The following is an 18,811-nucleotide window of genomic DNA, read 5'->3' as shown; positions in this document are numbered from 1 at the left end:
ACACTCTTTGCTAACGGTAACATAGACAACAAAAGACTTTTCCAAAACAACACAAGGACTATGCAGTGGGCTTTAACAGGTCCTGTAACAGACTAAGAAGGCAAGTCATACTCGTCACAGAGCTAGATGGCCAGTCTGTCATGGCCACCATAGAATTACACAGCAGTACAAACGACTTTGTTCTTGCACAGCAGTGCTTACCACGTGCAACCACAGAGCAAGCGACAACTCTGAAGAATGCAAGAATAGATGACACCACACACTAAATATGGAACTATCACATGTGAGGGCGTAGATTTGTTCAAATACATCAAAAACAAAGCAGAAGCTAATGAACATAAATGAGAAACAAATCTATTCATTAATTTTAGAGCCATGGCTAGTTAATAATGGGAGAGGTGAAATTGTAGAAATGAGAGACAAAGTCGGCCCGGACACTGTCAGAGTCCCGGAGATCTGACCAGCTCTCTTCCCCACTATTTGCCAACAGAGTAGAGTTTATGCCATAAGAATATAGAAAGTTTGTGCACTGGCCCTATTTTGAACTTTTTGTTTATTCATTCTGGATGTCCTTCGTGGATTATTGCTTGATGTGGGCTGTCTGTGCCCACACGTTTGCAGTGGCGTTTAAGTCTCTCATTGCCTTGACACAACCAGATTAAGCATTGGGTACTGGTCGCCTTTTAATTCCCTCTAAGCCTGCCACAATGGGCGAAAAAGTTCCAAAAGGAAGTCTAGGACATCCTGAGCTTTATTATCAACTCTTTGGGATCCCCTGCAGCTTTTAATCTTTTGTTAAAGCTCAATGTACACATTCTTCATTTCGTGTAAGGTGAGAAAATCTGTGCTAAACCTGCTGTCAGCTGGCTCCTAAGACCTGTTTGCTTCACATATTTCACTAAGGCCTTTGGAGCCAGTGGTATTTCTGCCATTTCTGGGACAATATCTAACATCTCATGCATGCTTGAGAATAGTGTTGTATATAGTTGTGCTTGAAAGTTTGTGAACCCTTTAGAATTTTCTATATTTCTGCATAAATATGACCTAAAACATCATCAGATTTTCACTCAAGTCCTAAAAGTAGATAAAGAGAAACCAGTTAAACAAATGAGACAAAAATATTATACTTGGTCATTTATTTATTAAGGAAAATGATTGAATATTACATATTTGTGAGTGGCAAAAGTATGTGAACCTCATGGATGATCAGTTAGTTTGAAGGTGAAATTGAGTCGGTGTTTTCAATCAATGGGATGCCAATCAGGTGTGAGTGGGCACCCTGTGTTATTTAAAGAACAGGATCTATCAAAGTCTGCTCTTCACAACACATGTTTGTGGAAGTGTATCATGGCACGAACAAAGGAGATTTCTGAGGACCTCAGAAAGAGTTGTTGATGCTCATCAGGCTCGAAAAGGTTACAAAACCATCTCTAAAGAGTTTGGACTCCACCAATCCACAGTCAGACAGATTGTGTACAAATGGAGGAAATTCAAGACCATTGTTACCCTCCCAGGAGTGGTCGACCAACAAAGATCACTCCAAGAGCAAGGCACACGTGTAATAGTCGGCGAGGTCACAAAGGACCCCAGGGTAACTTCTAAGCAACTGAAGGCCTCTCTCCATTGGCTAATGTTCATGTTCATGAGTCCACCATCAGGAGAACACTGAACAACAATGGTGTGCATGGCAGGGTTGCAAGGAGAAAGCCACTGCTCTCCAAAAAACATTGCTGCTTGTCTGCAGTTTGCTAAAGATCACATGGACAAACCAGAAGGCTATTGGAAGAATGTTTTGTGAATGGATGAGACCAAAATAGAACTTTTGGTTTAAATGAAAAGCGTTATGTTTGGAGAAAGGAAAACACTGCATTCCAGCATAAGAACCTTATCCCATCTGTGAAACATGGTGGTGGTAGTATCATGGTTTGGGCCTGTTTGGCTGCATCTGGGCCAGGACGGCTTGCCTTCATTGATGGAACAATGAATTCTGAATTATATCAGAGAATTCTAAAGGAAAATGTCAGGACATCTGTCCATGAACTGAATCTCAAGAGAAGGTGGGTCATGCAGCAAGACAACGACCCTAAGCACACAAGTCGTTCTACCAAAGAATGGTTAAAGAAGAATAAAGTGAATGTTTTGGAATGGCCAAGTCAAAGTCCTGACCTTAATCCAATCGAAATGTTGTGGAAGGACCTGAAGCGAGCAGTTCATGTGAGGAAACCCATCAACATCCCTGAGTTGAAGCTGTTCTGCATGGAGGAATGGGATAAAATTCCTTCAAGCCGGTGTGCAGGAATGAGCAAAAGTTACCGGAAACATTTAGTTGCAGTTATTGGGGAGTCACACCAGATACTGAAAGCAAAGGTTCATATACTTTTGCCACTCACAAATATGTAATATTCAATAATTTTCCTTAATAAATAAATGACCAAGTATAATATTTTTATCTCATTTGTTTAACTGGTTTCTCTTTATCTACTTTTAGGACTTGAGTGAAAATCTGATGATGTTTTAGGTCATATTTATGAAGAAATATAGAAAATTCTAAAGGTTTCACAAACTTTCAAGCACAACTGTATGTGGCCCTTGAACAATTATTATAAAAGTAAAGTTGAATAAATCGGACTCTGCAGCTACGTGAGTTTAAGGTAAACTACCACTTCTGGTTAGCGGAAATAGTCCACAAGTTGATAGAAATCTACGTTTTGTACCAAATACTTGTATGCAAAATTTAGTTGGCCCAAGTGGAAGCGTACTCAGGTTATCGTGTTTACACACACACACACACACACACAGACATAATCTCAAAAATTGTATTTTCTAACTCAGGGAGGTCTAACACATCAAGTTTCATCAAAATCTAATTTTTGGAGGATTCCAGTACTTTCCCTATACTTCATATACGAGAAAGTAAAAAACTTCTAAAGCCCCAGCTGTTGGAATGACAAATGCAATGCATTTCATTACTAAAAATGATGTGACGTCTGTCAGAATGGAATTCATTTCATTACTAATTGGAATGCCAAATGAAATGTATTTCTGTACTGAAAATGTTTGTTATGAACCGTCTGTTGGATTGAGAAATGCAATGCAAAATGTTTGTAACTCACCTTCAGCTAGAATAAGAAACGCAATATATTTCCTTTATATTCTGAGTGTCTAATGCAATGATTATTAAAAAGTGTGTTGATGTGCCATGTGTTGGAATGAAAAAGGCAATGCATTTCTTTTCTAGTCTGAAAGATTAATGCAATGTATTTTATTACTAGAAAATGTTTGTGATGTGTTGCCTGTTGGAATGACAATTCCAATGCATTTCACTGTTAAAAATGTTTCTAATGTGCCAGCTGTTGGAATGACAAATGCAATTCATTTCAGTCGGTCAGTCACCAACCAGCTTAATCCTAACTACAGGGTCACGGGAGTCTGCTGAGGCTGATTCCAGCCAACACAGGGTGCAAGGCAAAAACAATCCTGGGCAGGGTGCCAGCCCACCACGGGCGTGCACACACACACCAAGCACAATTTAGGATCGCCAATGCACCTGACCTGCATGTTTTGGACTGTGGGAGGAAACCCATGCAGACACGGGAGAACATGCAAACTCCACACAGGGAGGACTCGGAAGCGAACCGGGTCTCCTAACTGCAAGGTAACAGCGCCACCCACTGCACCACCGTGCTGCCCTGCAATTCATTTCATTATCGATAATGTTTGTGATGCACCATCTGCTGGACTGTCACATTACTAAGAAATGTTTGGGACATCCCTTCTGTTGAAATGTCAAATGCACTTCATTTCCTTTCTCAAAAACTGAGTATGTGTTCAGGTAAAGTACCTCTTCCGTTTGGTGGAAATAGCCCAAAAGTTGATAGAAATCTATGTTTTGTTCCTAATACTTATATGCAAAAATTAGTTGACTAAAGTGAAAGTGCACTAAAGTTATTGTGTCTACGTATATATACACACACACAGACAGACACACAGACATAATTCCAAAATGGTATTTTCGGACTAAAACATCAAGATTCATCAAAATCTTGACATCGAATTTTTGGACGACTCCAATACTTTCCCTGTACTTTGTATACAAGAAAGTTAAAAAAGAATGTCAGCGAATGCAAAATGGAGGTCCTGGTCAGTGAGGTGAAAGCAAAGAAAAAAGTACTATTTGGTGGCTCAAGCTGTGATATACTGTAAGTCACAAAAGGAAATTGATGGAGTGGCACTCAAAGACTCAAGTTCAAAAAGTCACTCAGTTCCTGAAATAAAAAAGAAGCGGTCAGATATCAAAGTCGATGTGAAAAGGCGAATCGCATCCACCATCTGAGTGTCACACACAAGTGCCTTAGGGCCACAGAGCAGAAGAAAATTAAAGGTCACTGTTGAGATTAAAGTTGAAGTGTCAACTTCAAACTTGTAGTTTTCGTTTGTCATTAAAGCAAAGTGTCATAACCTTCACCTTAAAATAGATAGTTTAATTTACTAGACTTTCTTAAATCCTGTCGCATCTAATGTAGCACGTTAAATGTTTAGCATTCTAAATGTTCTCGGTCTCTCCATGCTTCTTAAACAGGCCTTCGCATCGACCGTTATACACGAGGCCCCACAATCTCCATATCTGAGAAGGGTCCTGAAGATAACTGAGTGAGTAAAACTTTAGGCAGGTTTATGAAGCCCCTTTTATTTTCTAGTTTAATACTCGAGTAACAAATGAATCTAAAAAAGTATATCGGAGTTAAAGGAGCCATTTGAAAACGCAGTGAAGCAGGCGTTATGATGAGGTATTCTGAAAAGTGCAGCCCTGAAGCATTTCTACGTGGTTGGTATTCAACGCGGGCAGCCCATTGAGCAATCGGAAGGTTGCGGTTCGAATCCCTTTAATGCCAAAAGGGACTCTGCTCTGTTGGGCCCTTGAGTAAGTCCCTTAACCTGCAATTGCTGAGCTTTGAGCAGTGAGAAAAGCGCTATATAAATGCAAAGAATTATTGTTGAAATATCTGTTGAATAACTGAAATATCACAAAGAGGCAAATAAAAGAGAGCCTGGGGAGAGGGAGCTACTGTCTCGTTTACTGGCCTGTGACATCACTGACAGCACAATTTTTTTTATCAAATTCATTTTTTAATGTAAAAGTGAAAAAATCTGCTCTGATCCCATCTTTTACCTCTTGCACTGAAAGGGGTCATTTTTACTTTATTATACCTTAACAAACTAAACAAGTAAATGAAGATCTGAATGTTTTTCTACTTGCAGGTCCTCTAACTGTCTGGAGCCTCACAGTGACGTCTCTCCCAGGTGACACCGTGTCTCTGAATTGTTCACTCAGCAGTGGTAACTCTCCAATGCTTTGGTACAGACAGCTGCCCGGCCGGCCCCCTCATGCCATACTGCGGACAATGGGAGCTCAGTCTTCAGATTACTTCTCTACACCCAGTCTGGAGAGAAGTTTTCATGTAAAGAAAATCACACTTTAGTCATCAAGAATGTAACCCACAAGGACACTGCAATTTACTACTGTGTTGATCCTGGACAAGACCACCACCTGCTCAACGATGGGATTCACCTCACTGGTCAGTTCTTTTTCTATTGTCTTTTAGCTCCCCTCACACTCTCTATTAGACTTGTCTTGTGTTCCGTCACTGATCCCTAAAGTTTTCATCACATTTCACTAACATGAGAGTCTTAACCGCTATGAAATGAAAAACAAGATGGTGACTGAGCTTTATCTTCTCTAAGAATAAGAATTTTAAAATGTTGATTCACCTTTTAGGAGAATAAATGAGAAGAATTTTTAAAAATGCTCCCAATAATGTAATGAAATGTGACACTCGAGGCAGGAGTGAAGAAGTGAGGCTGAGCTGAGGCGAGTGTGTCTGATGGAGGCCTTCATTTGGGCTGAACATGGCTACCCACACAGCTACCTTGAACCACAAATACCAGCAGCAAAACCAAGAACTGTAGAGAGGAGAAGGAGGCTCATACACAGATAGATAGATAGATAGATAGATAGATAGATAGATAGATAGATAGATAGATAGATAGATAGATAGATAGATAGATGAATGTGAAACGGACTATATATAATAATAATAATAATAATAATAATAATAATAATGATAGAAAAAAACTCCTCAAAAAAAACATTCTAGGGAAAAAATGAAAGACACCTTGGGAAAGGCAGTTCAAAGAGATACCCACCTGTCCAGGTAGGTTGGGTGTGCAGTGGGTGTTAAACACAAGGGACAATACAGCACAATACACAGAACAGGACACAAGTCCCCCTCCATGTCTTCATTCTTAAGTGGTGATGATGTAGCTGTCAGCAGCATCATGTCGGCAGCTTGTTCAGAGAGGTAATCTGTTTAAAATGAAGAAATACATCTTTTAATTCCATATTGTGCCTTACATGAGACATGAGTGTACGAATACAAGAGGACAATAGAAAATAACAACTTAAAGTTAGACTAAAAAAAGAGGGTCGAGTTAAATGGCGTCAATAGAGATGTCGGTGTCCTCAGGAAATGGGGAAGGAATGAGAGACATGGGGACGAAGTGTGACAGTGGAGACAGACATCAAAATAACTGGAAACAAAGGGAAAACAGCTGTGGGACAGCGCAGACCAGTGGGAGCTGATGTATCTATCCACTATATAGCGCCTTACAATTCTATTCATCTGTGATGCAGTGCCTTTCATATCTTTCTAATCCTCATTTGATGCTTTGTTCCCTTTGTTCCTTCCTCATTTCTTTTGATGTTTTTTTCATTAAACTGAGGTGCCCTGCCATGCCGTAGATGGTGACTCACTCTCAAGCTGTCCTCATGTCCTCGGTCGTCCCCTTTTGACTGCCACTTTTGTTTGTGGTTTCTCTTTCCAGCTCACCCATTCTTCCCTTCACCATCAGAGTCTTCAGATGAGCTGCAGCACCGCTGTGATGGATGTAAAGCTCTTTTAGTGTCTTCTGCCATCTTGGCTGTCCTGTTGGCTGTGATGACCCCCTTTGCCGTGTATGGAGCGTATAGACTGACTTGTAAAGGTATGGGCGGTGGACTTCATTGCTGGATGACCACGCTGCTTTGGTGGTCCCATCACTTTCAGCAGGGCCCTCTCTCTGTGATGTTTTCTTACTTGATAAGTACAGAGTGTTGTGTCGTATGCTAAATGTTTAATTCTGAATGTGCTGATGGAGCGTCACATAAAGTTACTCATTCAGTCGTCATTCCACTTCACTTGGTGACACTGATGTCACTCACCTCATTTTCTTTTCTTTGTTTTCAGCCACACCACCAACAGAAAACATTAAGAAGAATGTCAGGAGCTGTGGCTCTGATCCAAAGGTACCGTTACTATGACAGGCCCAGTTTATAGAGCACCTTTTCTGCAGAGCTACTTGTTGTATGGCTTTACGTGTCTGTTGAGGGTCCGAGCATCAGAGTCTTTGCAGCTAATAATGTTGGTTCATTCCCTGCCATCCCTCCTTTGTCTGCTCCCCACATTTCATTATAAAGCCACAGCAATTATAAAGACATTTTATGATGAATGCCACATCTAGACCCTTTTAGGTGAACTTTACGCCCAAATGCTCAGACGGTGAGCCGTGGTCCACTCTTCACAATTCACTTTCTTCAGTCTGTAGTGGTCCTTAGGCGCTCAGATTCACACTAGCAAATCAAATCCAATTTTCTTTGTCACATTCAAAATTTACACACAGGATAATAAGGTATGAAGTGCTTAGCTGCTAAACTCGAAGACATTAAATGAATAAATAACTTTATAATACCAATAAAAATCATTATATTAAATGAATGCAATAGTATGCATTATGTTGGAATTATAAAACATGTGATAAGCAAATTAAAAAATAATACCTTAATAATAGTAACTTTAATAGCCGAATATAACAGAAATGGCAATCATGTGCCCCCACTGCATGCTGGGAAATGTAGTTCCCCTGAGGCAGAGCTGCTACAAGTCAGTGCCTGTCACTTTAGGGCCACTATTAGCCGTCACCAGTCTGATGTGCTCCTGACTCTCTTGGCCTCATGCACTCACGCTACTCGACTATTTTAAATTACTAATCAATGAACGTTTTGTTGGCCATCACAGGCAGTCCTCCACTAGAAGGAGACTTTGCAGTTTTGTTACTCATTGAGTCAACTGTTGTTACTTTTGCCACACGTCTACCTGAATCAATCCCATCCTCTGCACCATGATGTAATTGAAGGACGTGCGCATGCCACTCCGAGGTTGATTGGAGTGCTGGGCTGATTGCGCATCCATGTTCAAATGTGGGCGGATTGGTCAAGTGCTTCATTTATGACATTGATGATCAGTGCCATGAAGAGGAGCCTGCATGGCGAAATCGAGGGAGGAACACTTTTTTGAGACTCTAGATAGCCGGAGAGCAAACGGTCAAGGAGTAAACCAGACAGCAATGGCAACAGCAGCGTGCGAGACAGGAGACGGAGCACAGCCACCGAGAGCGAAGTGACAAGCATCCCGTGGGGTGACCCTGTTGAAATTTGTAGGAGCAGGGGCAGCGAATGACCCTCTCATGCACCCAGATAGCACCTTGCTGGCGTACGGGATGATGGAGGTCTGCCAGTTGAGGCAGCCGAGATGGGAGTCAGGAGAGGTGGTCCTAGTAGTCGTATCTCTACCACTTGGAAGACCCTCTGGTAATGAGCTGGGAAGACATATGGTGAAGGACGTGCTGGGCTGGCTGAGGGAGAACTTGCTGCTGATATGGTTTTAACTGGATTGGCATGACTGTATGGATCTGGATTTTAGAATTGTTGGTTTTATCCTGGATATTATGGATTATTAGCCATCCCCGCGGCTAGTGAAACAGGACAAACTTTAAAAATCAATAAACAAACAGGTATCGCTAGCTAACTGGAGGCGAGGAACTCTCCAACACGTGCCAGAGGTAGAGCGACTCCCGCCTGGCTCCCCACTCCTGACGTCACTCTCCCCTCCCCGGCCTGCAGCCTCTGTCTCGGATTAACTGAAGTAAATGACTCCTGCATGCAAACTATGACTCTTACCACAATGAGAGAAGTCGCAAAGGCAACCGGAATGTTCAAGCAAATTATGGAGAAATAAAAAATCTAAATCTGTTATGTAGTTCTCTCACTCACTAGATAAGCAGATGTAAGGCAGCCCGAGGCTGGCTCATTAGTGAGGAAGGCCCGCCACCCTCCCTCGACCGCTGTGTCTCTCGGAGATACACGCAAATAAACTGGTACCGCAAGCGAAAAATGATACTTGGCTGCGATGAGAGGTCGCAAAATCTAAATCCATGAAGTAGTTCTCTCGTGAAAAGTGGATAGACATACAGACAGATGTTAGATATTATATATAAAAATATATATATATATATATATATATATATATATATATATATATATATATATATATATATATATATATATATGGAAGAGAAGGTCAAGGCCAAAAACAAGAAATCGACAGCAGAAACACTAAACGCAGTATACAGCATTCCATGCAGTTCATGCTCAGCGGTATACATAGGACAAACTTCAAAAGAATCGCAACACTTATACAGGAACACATAGCGCCGTCAGAAGAAAGGACGACTGTCATTGATCTATAAGCATACTAAATCAACAGGACATACATTTAATTGGGACGATGTACAAGTAAAATTTAAAGCCAATAATAAAAGTGCCAGAGAGCTGGCTGAATCCTGGTTATCAAATGAGAACGCCATCAACAGACACTTGGACATAAATCCAGCATACGCAAACTTAAGAAGAACTTATTCTTAATAAACAAGACTTTACTCCCAACAACCTCAACCCCTCCCCCACACAGACCTAGCCACCCCTCCCCTGTAAGGTATTGCTATATATTGCCTTTGATTCTTGTAAGTCTAAGCATTATCCTCTGATGAAGACCCCTGGTAGGTTGAAAGCTCAGGAATAAAAACTACTTTATGATACGTGATTCATTTTCTCCCTTTGTGGATCTCCAACTGCTAATATATATATATATATATATATATATATATATATATACTAGTAGAATACCAGCGCATGAGCGAGAAGTAGTGTGTTAAAGAAATTATGAAAAGAAAAGGAAACATTTTAAAAATAACGTAAGATGATTGTTAATGTAATTGTTTTGTCATTGATATGAGTGTTGTTGTCCTCTCTCTCTCTCTCTCTCTCTCTCTCTCTCTCTCTCTCTATATATATATATATATATATATATATATATATATATAGATATATATATATACATCGCAAAATATCCGCGTTTGGCAACAGAGAAGTAAAAAGAAAAGGAAACATTTTAATAATAACGTAACATGATTGACAATGTAATTGTTTTGTCATTGTCATGAGTGTTGCTGGCATATATATATATACACTCACACACACACATATATAAACATATATATATATACACATCATATATATATATATATACATATATATACATATACATATAAATATATATACATATATACACATATATACACACATACACACATATATATACATATATACACATATACATATCTACATATATACTGTATATACACATATATATATACAAATCTACATATATATATTAGGAGTGGGACTCGATTAAAAAATTAATCCAATTAATTAGAGGCTGTGTAAGAATTAATCTTGATTAATCGCATGTAATCACTGACGTAAATTTGCCCCAAATCGCAAATGTGTTTTTTTAATTTAAAAGGGTTTTAGTGGGCGACAGAATCAAATAATAGACATGGACATGAATATTGTAAACTGAAGCTGTTTTAATTTCTGAAAAAAAAAGCCTTTAAACTGCATTTGAATTCAAAACAGAAACAAAAATATCATCCCTGGTTAAAATTGGGCAGACTTAAAAATAAAGTGGTAGTTTAAGTACTTTAAGTACTTAAGTAGATTTTCAGAATGGTATTGTCTTTAAATAATAATAACCAAAATTTCAACATAAAGTGCAGTTTTCTTCTTAAAAAAATAAGTCAGAAACATAAAAGGTAATTTGACCAACTTAATCTTTAAACTCTGAGTAACCTTAGCCAAAATTATTTTGTACATTAGGCTAAAACAGTGTGATCATTGAACATTTTGTAATTAGATGTATTTAGAATTACTAACGGTCACTGAAGTCCAATGATCCCCAGTAAGAGCCACAAAGTCCGCTTTCTGTAATGCATCTAATTTTGCTTGCTTTTCAGTGTTTTCAGTGTGCACAAAACCATGCTTTGATCAAGGCTTCGCTCGGGTAGTCTTTTGAAATGAAATTTTCCTCCGATCAGTCGTAGGGCACGCGCTTTATTCGACTCTAACATTTTTGTAGCTGTGATGTGTGCATCAGTGTAATGGATGTACCAGGAAATCATGCATTGACAAAAGTTCCCCTTTGCTTGGAATTGAAAGTGTGATTAAATGCGTTATTTTTTGTTATGGAGTACATGCATCGAAGCTTCTCAGCTGTGCTTGTGCTAAGAAAAGAAACATTTTAAAAATAGCGTAACATGATTCTGCGTTAACGCATATTTTTCATACATCCCAAACCAAGGAGATGCGATGGTAAAATGAACGGAAGCTACGTACATACTCAGTGCATCCCTCTCGGGAACTGAACCTCGGATGTCGGCTAGAGGCGAAGCCTCTACAATTCGCCACGGCGTGTGGCTTGTCTATTTGAGAGTATGTAGATCGGGTATATATATATATATTACAGCGAGCGTAGTGTGTTAAAGAAGTTATGAAAAGAAAAGGGAACATTTTAAAAATAACGTAACATGATTGTCAATATACAGTAATTGTTTTGTGAGTGTTGCTGTCATCAAGGATTTGATTATCATTATTTCTTTCAATCAGGTTCGTATTTGTAGGATGTGTTGTGTTCAAGTTACATTCCGTGTTTGTCAATCGTTGTAAAGATAACAGGTTTCATTCATCGATTCGTTTCTTACTGCATCAATAAACAGCTCGTCTTCTTCTTTATCTGAGACCTGACACACTGCATGCACAGGTTTTTTTACACTGTCTTCCTTTAGCGGGACATTGACTTTTTCCACCGTGTGCTTTGTTTCCGCAGTAGCTGCACTTATGAATATGCTTGTATGTATCAGACGCTTCATATTTTTTGCTGCCTCTCAATTGTGTAATTCAGTTTTTGTTCAGCTCTTTGGAACTGTTGCTTTTTGTCTGTGCACCGCGTCAGTTCACGTGAGCCGCTTGGTGTTCTTGCATCGAAGTTTCCCAGCTGTGCTGGTGCCATGTCGTGTTATGTCCATGGCTGTATTTAATGTTACAAGTCCGGCACTTAAACATTTCTCTCGCAGTTTCGCTGAGTTTGCGCCAAACACCACCCTGACCATCTCATCTTCCTCTCCATAAGCACAGTCCTTCACCCGTGAATATTTAGCGGCAGTGTTTCTATTGGATTGCCGCTGACGGACGGCCTTATATGGGCAGGCACTAAATTACAAACGCCAGCGGCAGCCTGTCTATGAACTTAATTTAAAGTGTAGGTTTACATCGTGCTTTGTTTCGAGTAGCAGCACTCATGAATATGGTAGTATATGTCACTCGCCGCTTCTTATTGTTTCGCTGCCTTCTCAATTATATAATGAATGTTTTCTAAAGCGCTTTTGGAGGTCTTCCTGGTTTTCTATGCACTGCGTTGACAGTCAGTTCACGTGATTACGTGGGAGGCGTGATGATGTCACACGAAACTCCGCCCACGGCTTCGCTCATCTCCATTACAGTAAATGGAGAAAAACAGCTTCCAGTTATGACCATTACGCGTAGAATTTCGATATAAAACCTGCCCAACTTTTGTAAGGAAGCTGTAAGGAATGAACCTGCCAAATTTCAGCCTTCTACCTGCGGGAAGTTGGAGAATTAGTGATGAGTCAATGAGTCAGTGAGTGAGTGAGTGAGTGAGGGCTTTGCCTTTTATTAGTATAGATATATATATATATATATACAGGTGCGGTTATAAAATTAGAATATCATGACAAAGTTGATTTATTTCAGTAATTCCATTCAAAAGTGAAACTTGTATATTAGATTCATTCATTACACACAGACTGATGTATTTCAAATGTTTATTTCTTTTAATTTTGATGATTATAACTGACAACTAATGAAAGTCCCAAATTCAGTATCTCGGAAAATTAGAATATCAATTAAGACCAATGCAAAAAGGATTTTTAGAAATGTTGGCCAACTGAAAGGTATGAACATGAAAAGTATGAGCATGTACAGCACTCAATATTTAGTTGGGGCTCCTTTGGCCTGGATTACTGCAGCAATGCGGCGTGGCATGGAGTCGATCAGTCTGTGGCACTGCTCAGGTGTTATGAGAGCCCATGTTGCTCTGATAGTGGCCTTCAGCTCTTCTGAATTGTTGGGTCTGGCGTATCTCACAATACTCCATAGATTTTCTATGGGGTTAAGGTCAGGCGAGTTTGCTGGCCAATCAAGAACAGGGATACCATGGTCCTTAAACCAGGTACTGGTAGCTTTGGCACTTTGTGCAGGTGCCAGGTCCTGTTGGAAAATGAAATCTGCATCTCCATAAAGTTCTTCAGCAGCAGGAAGCATGAAGTGCTCTAAAACTTCCTGGTAGATGGCTGCGTTGACCTTGGACCTCAGAAAACACAATGGACCAACACCAGCAGATGACATGGCACCCCAAACCATCACTGACTGTGGAAACTTTACACTGGACCTCAAGCAACGTGGATTCTGTGCCTCTCCTCTCTTCCTCCAGACTCTGGGACCTTGATTTCCAAAGGAAATGCAAAATTTACTTTCATCAGAGAACATAACTTTGGACCACTCAGCAGTCCAGTCCTTTGTCTTTAGCCCAGGCGAGACGCTTCTGATGCTGTCTCTTGTTCAAGAGTGGCTTGACACAAGGAATGTGACAGCTGAAACCCATGTCTTGCATACGTCTGTGCCTGGTGGTTCTTGAAGCACTGACTCCAGCTGCAGTCCACTCTTTGTGAATCTCCCCCACAGTTTTGTTTCACAATCCTCTCCAGGGTATCCCTATTGCTTGTACACTTTTTCTACCACATCTTGTCCTTCCCTTCGCCTCTCTATTAATGTGCTTGGACACAGAGCTCTGTGAACAGCCAGCCTCTTTAGCAATGACCTTTTGTGTCTTGCCCTCCTTGTGCAAGGTGTCAATGGTCGTCTTTTGGACAACTGTCAAGTCAGCAGTCTTCCCCATGATTGTGTAGCCTACAGAACTAGACTGAGAGACCATTTAAAGGCTTTTGCAGGTGTTTTGAGTTAATTAGTTGATTAGAGTGTGGCACCAGGTGTCTTCAATATTGAACCTTTTCACAATATTCTAATTTTAGAGATACTGAATTTGGGACTTTCATTAGTTGTCAGTTATAATCATCAAAATTAAAAGAAATAAACATTTGAAATACATCAGTCTGTGTGTAATGAATGAATCTAATATACAAGTTTCACTTTTTGAATGGAATTACTGAAATAAATCAACTTTGTCATTATATTCTAATTTTATAATCGGCACCTGTGTATGTGTATATATATATATATATATATATATATATATATATATATATATATATATATATATATATATATACTCAGCAAAAAAGAAACATTCTCTGACTTCTTTCAACTGTTTTTACTTTCAGTAAACTTAATGTGTAAATATTTGTATGAACACTAAAAGAGTCAACACCATAAGACATAAACTAAAAATGTTTCACAATGTGTCCCTGAATGAAGGGAGGCTCAAAATCAAAAGTACCAGTCAGTATATCTGGTGTGGCCACCAGCTGCTTGAAGTACTGCAGTGCATCTCCTCCTCATGGACTGGACCAGATTTGTCAGTTCTTGCTGTGAGATGTTACCCCACTCTTCCACCAAGGCACCTGCAAGTTCCTGGACATTTCTGGGGGGAATGGCCCTAGCCCTCACCCTGCGATCCAACAGGTCCCAGGCGTGCTCAATGGGATTGAGATCCGGGCTCTTCCACTGCGAGGATGATCAGCTGTCCTTCCTGTCTCCCTGTAGCGCTGTCTTAGGCGTCTCACAGTGCGGACATGACAATTTATTGTCCTAGCCACATCAGCAGTCCTCATGCCTCCCTGCAGCATGCCTAATGCATGTTCACGCAGATGAGCAGGGACCCTGGGCATCTTTCACAGTCGGTAGACAAGTCTCTTTAGTGTCCTGCGTTTTTAGAACTGTGACCTTAAATGGCTACTTTCTGTAAGCTGTTAAGGTCTTAACGACCATTCCACAGGTGCATGTTAATTAATTGATTATGGTTAATTGAACGTGCATGGAAAACATTGTTTAAACCCTTTACAATGAAGATCTGTAAAGTTATTTGGATTTTAAAACATTATTGTTAAAATACACAGTCCTGAAAAAGGGACGTTTCTTTTTTTGCTGAGTATATAAATATATATATATAGAGAGAGAGAGAGAACGTTACATGTCAACTTCCTAATCAGCCGACAGATGGCAGCTCCACTAAACGCTCCAGACCGTCAACTGGATGAAAACATAAATACAAGACGGCAAGATTGTTACAGTCTGCGTAATAAACTGCTCAAAAATGAAAGGACCACTTTGAAAACACCTCAGATCTCAATGGGAAAAAAACTCCTGCTGGCTCTCTCTACTGCTATGGACTGATATGGTGATGTGTGAGGAACGAAAGGATGGAAATGAAATGATCAACCAACAGAAAGAGGGCTGAATTCAAAAACACCCCGAAAAACAAAGGGAACAAAATGATCAGGCAGGCAGGCGTGTCCGTTTGACTGAAATCGTACTTAGTAGTTTGTATGCCCCCAGTCCGTGTTTGTATGCATGCCTAACAATGTCCTAATGAGACGACAGATGGTGTCCTGAGGGTATCTCCTCCCAGATTTGGACCAGGGCATGACTGAACTCCTGGACAGGCTGAGCTGTTGGATGGACCCAAACATAATGTCCACCCAGAGGTGTTCTATTGGATTGAGGGCAGTGGCGAGTGGCGGGTGCAGTCAATGGTTCAATTCCTTCATATTCTTACCACATGAGGCTGGACATTGCCACGCACCAGGCAGAACCAGGAGCCGCTGCACCAGCATAGGGTCTGACAATGGATCCAAGGATTTCATCCCAATACCTAATGGCAGTCAAGGTGCCGTTGTCTAGCCTGTCGAGGTCTGTGCCTCTGTCCCTCCATGGATATGCCTCCTCAGACCATCACTGACATACCACCAAACTGGTTATGCTGAATGATATCACAGGCAGCATAATGTTCTCCACGGCTTCTCCAGACCCTTTCACGTCTATCAAATGTGTTCAGGGTGAACCTGCTCTCATCTTTGAAAGCACAGGGTACCCACAGTGGTGGACCTGCCAATTCTGGTATTCTATGGCAAATGCCAATCGAGCCCCGTAGAGGACGTCAGACCCTCATGCCACCCTCATGAAGTCTGTTTCTGATTGTTTGCTCAGAGACATTCACACCAGTGGCCTGCCTGCCGGAGGTCATTTTGCAGGCACTGGCAGTGCCCAGCCTGTTCCTCCTTGCCCAAAGGAACAATACAATACAATACAATACAATTTATTTTTGTATAGCCCAAAATCACACAGGAAGTGCCACAATGGGCTTTAATAGGCCCTGCCTCCTGACAGCCCGCAAGAAGACAAGCAGACAAGAAAAACTCCCAAAAACCCCAGTAGGGAAAAATGGACGAAACCTCGAGAAAGGCAGTTCAAAGAGAGACATCTTTCCAGGTAGGTTGGGCATTCAGTGAATGTCAAAGAAGGGGTCAATGCAATACAGTACAATACACAGAACAGAACAAATCCTTGATACAGTATAAAAATAAAAACTTTAGAAGTACGTAGCAAAATTTAACAGTAGATGATATCACATAATATGATTTGGATTTGTTTAGAACCCTGGAAACCTCATCCAGCAAGCTGCCTTCCCCAATTGGCCATTCCACGGCTAAAACAGCTGGGCCAGCTAATCCGATGAAAGGACCCTCTTTCTCATGTCCACCCAGAGGTGTTCTATTGGATTGAGGTTAGGCGAGTGAGTGGGGGCAGTCAATGGTATCAATTCCTTCATTCAGATAGGAGCAGATATCGGTGGGTCCTGCTGATGGGCTAAGGACCTTCTACGAGGGGACCTGTCCAGCTGTACTAGAGTAACTACCTGTCTCCTGGTATCTCCCCCATGCCCTTGAGACTGTGCTGAAAGACGCAGCAAACCTTCTGGCAATGGCATATATTGAATATTGATGTGCCATCCTGGAGAACTTGGACTACCTGTGCCACCTCTGTAGGGTCCAAGCACGGCCTCATGCTACCAGTAGTGACAGCTGACCATAGCTAAATTGAAAATGAGTGACAAAACAGATGAGGAGGGAAAAATGTCAGTGGCCTCCCTCCAGCTGTTAACCCATTCATTCCTGTTTTGGGGGCCGTCTGTCTTATTGTTGCCCTCTAGTGCACTAAAGCAGCTGAAACTGATGAACAAGCCCCTCTGCTACTTCACTGAACAGATCAGTAGCCCACAAGTTTCATTGACTTGATGCTATACTATCATTCAAAAGGGGTCTTCTTTTTTTGAGCAGTATATATAAGATTTATTTATTCATTGATTTATTCATTAATGCACAGCAATTTTTGGACACTGTTTATTGTAAATGACAGCACCAAGGCACTCCCACCTACCTCTTACTAACTGTATGTCACCATTTTCCCGGCTTACCTCGGTATATGACATTATCGACGATCCCAGGTTCAAACTTCCCAGGACCACGGAGCCAACCTGGACCATCCCAGCATCACTTACCTTAGACAAGCCCAGAAGGTGACACCCCACCCCCCCATGTCACCCATGTGTGACTGGTGCCCTGATGTCATCTGACCCTCTTTATCACTCAAGGTTTACACAGATCTCCCCTCTGAATTTCAGCGTTTCCTCTAAACATACAAACTGTTGGTGTGAATTCATAAGCTGAGCAGGGGAGCAGACAAAGCAAAGGAAATGAGAAAAAGTTTCTGCTTGACACTGCAGATCAAAAGAGCCGATAAGCATCTACTGCTTAATTAAAATCATTTGGTGTCGTCTTTATTTCAGGAGACTGCTACGGAACTAGAAGGTGACTATCAGGTAAATGTAATTTTAGAAGAAATCAAACACAAAATTCAACTTTGCATAAAAGGAAAGGAGGCGGCGGTGGCTTAATTTCTTAATTTTTATTTTCATTTTATTGCAGATGCTGTCTCACAAGGACAGGGCCATATATGAAGTGTGCGTCCTTCAAACAAACACAGGAAGGACGTGAGCGGCGGATGTCGAGTCTTCACGTCTGCCTCTTTGGGCTCCCAGCACTGCATTGACACGAAGACACCGGCCTGGCTAAGCTGTCTGACCGACAGGAGGCTCCATTATAGGACTTACCTGGTGGCCAGTTCTGCATACCTTCTGCTCCTTTTCTTGCTCTTATTCTCCTTCTGGTTTTGTTCCTTTGACATTCTCTCATTTCTCAAGTAAAAACATTAATCGTACATGACTACAGTTGAGCTTCTTAACTCTTTCTGGGCGGATGTTGACTTTTGTCGAAATTCGAGGGTAGACGATGGTAATCAGCTGTAAACGGTGACAGAACTCGCTGATATGTTTAAGTTTCACTCTCTGTGCTAGAAGGAAAGTTAGCTTCTGTGATTTGACTTTGATTTCCTTCATGTGAATGAGTAGTGAAGAGCAAACAACCTCTATAAAATGGCATCGAACATCTG

At 40.9% G+C, this 18,811-nt stretch overlaps 1 long non-coding RNA gene across 1 annotated transcript; it reads left to right on the top strand.

Moving 5' to 3' along the window:
- The first annotated feature begins 6,885 nt into the window (after positions 1–6,885).
- On the top strand, positions 6,886–18,590 carry LOC120514947. The gene is made up of 4 exons (XR_005630551.1): positions 6,886–7,041; positions 7,284–7,342; positions 18,150–18,182; positions 18,289–18,590. It is a non-coding gene; the product is annotated as an uncharacterized LOC120514947 (long non-coding RNA).
- The last annotated feature ends 221 nt before the right edge of the window (positions 18,591–18,811 follow it).

This window comes from Polypterus senegalus, chromosome 1 (genome assembly GCF_016835505.1).
Source record: "Polypterus senegalus isolate Bchr_013 chromosome 1, ASM1683550v1, whole genome shotgun sequence".
NCBI classification, from domain to species: Eukaryota; Metazoa; Chordata; class Cladistia; order Polypteriformes; family Polypteridae; genus Polypterus; species Polypterus senegalus.
The sequence above is the reverse complement of the archived record's forward strand: the minus strand, read 5'-3'. Positions and strand labels throughout refer to the sequence as shown.